The 5,874-nt window shown below is 45.2% G+C and overlaps 1 pseudogene; it reads left to right on the plus strand.

The window, feature by feature from the left end:
* Positions 1-200: 200 nt before the first annotated feature.
* LOC119303198 lies at positions 201-1,825 on the plus strand (annotated as a pseudogene).
* The last annotated feature ends 4,049 nt before the right edge of the window (positions 1,826-5,874 follow it).

Consider the following 5,874-nt stretch of genomic DNA (forward strand, 5'->3'; position numbering starts at 1 on the left):
AGCTATGATCGATAATGAATAGATTACAAGTTTTGCCGTGAAACAAAACCGAAGATAACCTCTGCTTAATTAAAGATAAATATATGGTCATCAGACTGGGAATCTGCTGACGCAAGCACTGACGATCATCAAATAATTGTGTGCACCCCTTCAAATACGCTCACGTGATGGGTTATCTCTTTTCACACGGAGTGTCAAGCTTTGAACTTAGTGCAAATGTTTTGAGCTCACACACTATTCTAGATAGACAACCTCCATGGCTGCTTCTGCTACGCAACCTCGTGTCATGGTGCTACCCTTCCCCGCGCAGGGCCATGTCATCCCGCTCATGGAGCTGTCTCGCAAGCTCGCCGGGCACGGCCTCGCGGTAAACTTCGTGAACACCGAGTTCAACCACGACCTCGTCATGGAAGCAATGGCAGAGAAGGGAGCAATTCCTGATGGGATCCACATGCTCACCGTTCCGGACGGCCTGGGCCCCGGAGACGACCACGCGGACATCGGCAAGTTTGTCAAGGACCTGCCGGCCGCCATGTCCGGCCGCCTCGAGGAGATGATCCGATCCAGGAAGATTAGGGGGTGATTGCAGATGTATCCATGAGCTGGGCACTCGAGGTGGCCACCAAGGCGGGTGCCCGTGTTGCCTCGTTCTCGACCTACTCCGCGGCCGTGTTTGCTCTGAGGATGAACCTCCCCAAACTGATAGAGGATGGCGTTCTTGATGAAAGTGGTAAGAACAAATCAAACATTTTCATTCTTGGTATGGTTAAGATCGACTGAGAATATGGAGCATATTTAGGAAATGTGAAGGGGCAGGGGAAGATCCAAATGGTGCCGCCCATCGACGCGTCGGAGATCCCCTGGGTCAGCTTGGCCAGCACCAGCGCCCCTGAGAGGCGCAGAAACAACATCCAGAACGTTCTCAAGACCAACATGTCGATGCCACTGGCCGAGGTGGTCATCTGCAACACTTCCATGGAGTTGGAGCCCGACGCTCTGGCTCTGCTCCCCAACGCGCTGCCTCTCGGCCCGCTGGTGGCACCCACGTCGAGGCCGGCCGGGCACTTCTTGCCCGAAGACCTCGCCAGCCTCACCTGGCTCGACGCGCAGCCCGCCGGCTCCGTCGTCTACGTGGCCTTCGGGAGCTCCGGCTTCCTGGACGCGACGCAGTTCCAAGAGCTCTCCGACGGGCTCGCGCTCTCCGGCCGGCCGTTCCTGTGGGTGGTCCGCCCAAAGTTCACGACCGGACCCGGGCAGGATCGGTTCGACCTCAACGCGTTCAAGCGCCGCGTGGAGGGGCAGGGGCTGGTCGTGGGCTGGGCGCCGCAGCAGCGCGTGCTCTCGCACCCGGCCGTGGCCTGCTTCGTGTCGCACTGCGGGTGGAACTCGACCGTGGAGGGCGTGCTGCACGGCGTGTCGTTCCTGTGCTGGCCCTACTTCGCCGACCAGTTCTGCAACCAGAGCTATGTGTGCAACGTGTGGGGCACCGGCGCCAAGCTCCGGCGAGACGAGCGAGGGGTCGTCTCGAAGGAGGAGGTCCAGAGCAAGGTCGCGCGGCTGCTCGGAGACGGGGAGGTCAAGGCGAGGGCGGCGACGTGGAAGGAGGTCGCGTGTGGCAGCATTCGGGAGGGTGGGTCCTCGCATGGGAATTTGCTCAAGCTTGTCAGCTTGCTGAGACAACAATGATGGCACGGCCTACTTTGACAAAGGATCTCGCTGCCAGTGCGAGCGCGCGAGAGGCATTTTGACCGCGGCAGGCGGCACGCACGACGTCGGCCGGCCGGCCACCGCAAAAAATAAATAAAAGCATTCGGTTGACACTCGAGAAGTGCATCTACGAACCCAGATACATATGAATCTACTTCAGAAAAACATATATCTAAATGCCAAAAAATCCAAAAAAGGTTACATGGATACGTCTTCTCGCAAAAAAAAAGAACGTTTCATGAAAAAATAACTTTTTCTGTGCAAAAAAAGACAAAAAATTGTGTCGTAAAACACTATTTAGACGCACTGAAATTTGTCTTTTTTGCAGAGACAAAACGAGAAGACATTTTTTTCACAAAACTTATGCTGCGCACACACACTTGCGAACATGTATGTGTGGATTTTCCTTTTGAATTTTTTGACATTTTAAATCATGTTTAAAATGCATATTTTGACATCAAAATTCAATTTTTAATTCACAAATAAAGTCTTAATACATCATGTATATATAATTATAATACAAATAATAATTACTCCCTTCATTCCTTTATATAAGGTGTATAATTTATTAGCACACTGACCAAGGCACATAATTCTACACAGGATAGAACAAAATTAACCTTGGCTAAATCATTGATTAGTGGCAAGTAAATCATTTAGGCTAGGAAAGTAAGAGATACACACAATTAGGAAAGAGTCACTTTCCTTTTTTTTCTTTATATTTACAAGGAGAAATCCATGCAGATATTTTTCTTTTTTTAAAGGGCTAGAAACGGAATTTTGAGGAATTGAAAGAAATGCATCTTACATTGTGGAATTTTGTAAAAAAACAAATATACCTTATATAAAGGAATGGAGGGAGTATAAGATACATGCACTCAATCTTAAACAACTACTTCCTCCGATCCTTTTTACTCTGCATATTAGGTTTGTCCGAAGTCAATCTCATCCAACTTTGACCAAGTTTATATAAAAATTATAGACATTCACATAACAACACCAATATCATTAGATTCATCTTGGAATATATTTTCATATTATATTTATTAGATATTATAGATGCTAATAATTTCTAATATAAATTTGGTCAAACTTAGCAAAGTTTGATTTTCGGCAAATCCAATGTGCAGAGTAAAAAGGACTGGAGGGAGTATTGAATAAATATAGTACAGAGGGGGGGGGGGGCAATGCCCCCTGCCTATCCATTTATTAGTGTTGATGTTAGGTTCTAAAATTATATTTATATAATTTATTTGCCCCTTATTTGAGATGGACCATGGCCTGTCAAGAGGAGCCCGTGGCACCATTTGTCGCTGGATGGCGGCAGCTTGATCACTCTCTTCCTCGAGCCAAGCATCCACATCGCGAGGGTGACGCTGCACGCCTGGACGGCGCAGGAGATCAGGGCCACGAAGCAGGAAAGGTACATCGTGTTGTAGTCGTCCATGCCAGCGACGCACAAGACCGGCAGAACGTAGGTTGACCGCCGCGGCAGGTGCGTGATCCCGACCCTGCATACCACGAGGCCTCCGAAGAAGGCCACCAGCCAAATCACCTGGCTGCCCACTGCAAGAAAGCTCCTTGAGATCAAACAAATTCCAGTGATTAGGAGATCAAACAACTCATCATATATTGCATTTGATAATAATTGAACATATGCAGTTCAAACAAAAGTAAAATTGGAAGAGGAACGACAACCGGTCAAAAAGGGACTAATCATCTTACGTAGGCATGTTTGGTTCATCAGATGTAATGTAAACATAAATTTCATGGAGTAACACTGTTATTGTAAAAAGAGAAGTCCATATTACAACCTCGAACTATCACCCAAATCTAATAAACAACCCTAAACGATGGAATCATCTATCTTACAACTCTGAACTATCGAAACCAAACAAGAAACAACTCTGAACTGATTTTTTATTGGTTTTTGACTAGTCAACGGTCCGGTGGCAACTATCGCATTCTGCAGGTTCTTTTTTCTACAACGGGGGCAGATCAAACATAGAGACCGCAATAGTTGGTTGTCTAGGTAATCATTCAACTATCAATAATACACACCTATGAACAGTTACATGGAGTTTTACATAACTTTCCTTCACGCATTCCCCCCCCCTCTTGAATTTAAGTGGGGGTGGGCCCCTCCTTTCCCCTACTTCCAATTACAGATTGCCAAGTAGCTAATTACGTAAAACTGAACATAACTCTATGTATGTGTAGCATTGCTTCGAAAGACTGAGTTGGCATATTATCCTGAAATTTATGAAGTCATCGTAGGCACCTCGTCATCAACGGGAAAGTTTCCTCCCACTGAATGCGCACCGCCGGAAATCCTGAAATAAATCCAGGAATAAATGCGAGCACCAGGACTTGAACCCTGGTGGGCTGGGGATACCACAGTCCCTCTAACCATCCAACCATAGATTGGTTCGCTTTAGTGGAGTTGGATTGAAAGGCTAAAATCCATTTCTTGTCTGTCTCAGGCTCATGCCAGTTCATTGTTTTTAGGGGTACTCGTGTCAGTTCATATGTGAGCTATATCAGCCCAGCCCTAGAAGAAAATTGGGCCCAAAGGCATGCTTTTGAAACATTTTAGAGTTTTTTTCAAACAAAAAAACAGGATTTTCCCTATTTGGCACTTAAGGCGCCGGTCACTACTGTTCATTACTAGTGTTGGGAGCTGCTAAGTATCGCTCGCAGTGTCAGTCGTGTCGCTGATGCCGCCTGCACTACATGGTCCTAGCCCAGCGAGCACAGTCAGAGCTAGGGACAAAAGTTCATGCCTATTTTATTTTTTGGGTTTTTATTACGTTTTTATTTTTGTCTGTTTAATTTCAAGTTGAAAAAATACACAAATCAAAAAATGTTCATGAGCTTGAAAAAATGTTAAAAAAAATTATAAAGTGTTCATGAATTTAAAAAATGTTCACGCATCCAAGAAATGCTCACAAATTTGAAAAGGTTCACAAATATAAAAAAATGTTCAACAAATCAAAGCAATGTTCGTGAATTTGAAAAGTGTTCATGAATTTCAGAAAAAATCTTGAATTTCCAAGATTCACGAATTTATAAAATATTCATGGATTTGAAAATCATTACAAGTTTATAAAATTTTCATTAATTTTAAAATAAAATGAAAAAACTAACGAAAAAAGAATGAAAAACCAAGAGAAAACCAGAAAACTAGTAGATAACAAGGAATGAACAGAAAAAAAACTATGGTAGGTTCCAACCATGGCCCCCACCCGTTTCCATGGGTGTTTGCGGAAACCAGTAACGGGTCGGCCCACGAGAAGCATACAACGGGCGAGCGTTATGGTTAGCGGTTTCTGTAAGCAATCTAAGCATTTGCGATTGGTGTTTCCTAACAAGCACCCACATTGGGAGGGTCGGGCTATTAGATGGGCCCGCCCATGTAGGCTTTTCTTTTGCACCGGTTTTAGGAAGCTTCAAAATGACAAGCGATAGGTGTAAGAGATCCATCCATTGGTATCCATTGTTCGTCCCATGCACCTCTCCCATTGCCGCTTCCATAGCTTTTGGATGCACCGCCCGCTAAAGAAAATTCTTTCATTGATAGTAAGACCGTGTCATAAGAAAAACAAAAGTTGGAAGAGCACTTTATCCCGATGGACATTGAGGTTATTTAGAAAATCCCACTCCCCATATGAAGGCAACATGACTTCTGGGCGTGGTACTTTGACAAACGTGATATTTTCTCAGTACAATTAGCCTACCACATCACACAGGAGAAAAGGCAGGCTTGTCTACAAGGCTGGGTGACGAGCTTTGGCATGAAACAAGTGGAGAAAAACTCGTGCTTGCACTAGAAGATATTGGTCCCTTCAGAAGTTCATGTGTTCTTGTGGTGTCTAGCTACACACTCACTCCCAACTGTTGGTGTGCTAGCGCACAGGAACATGCACCAGAGAATAAGGGAAAAAATATGCGGACATTCTCACTATTAAAGGTATTTGTTCTTAGAGTGCACTATGTCAAAGTGTGTATGGGAGCTCTTCGATGATAAAGTTATGGTGTTACCGTACTCCATGCAGGAACCGCACGCTCGGGATTGGCTATTTGCTCTATTTGACCATTTGTAACATGATGAACTCATTAGAGTTCTAGTCCTTCTTTTGAGCAATATGGCACCATCGAAGGAAGGTG

This window comes from Triticum dicoccoides, chromosome 5A (genome assembly GCF_002162155.2).
Source record: "Triticum dicoccoides isolate Atlit2015 ecotype Zavitan chromosome 5A, WEW_v2.0, whole genome shotgun sequence".
Classification (NCBI taxonomy): domain Eukaryota; kingdom Viridiplantae; phylum Streptophyta; class Magnoliopsida; order Poales; family Poaceae; genus Triticum; species Triticum dicoccoides.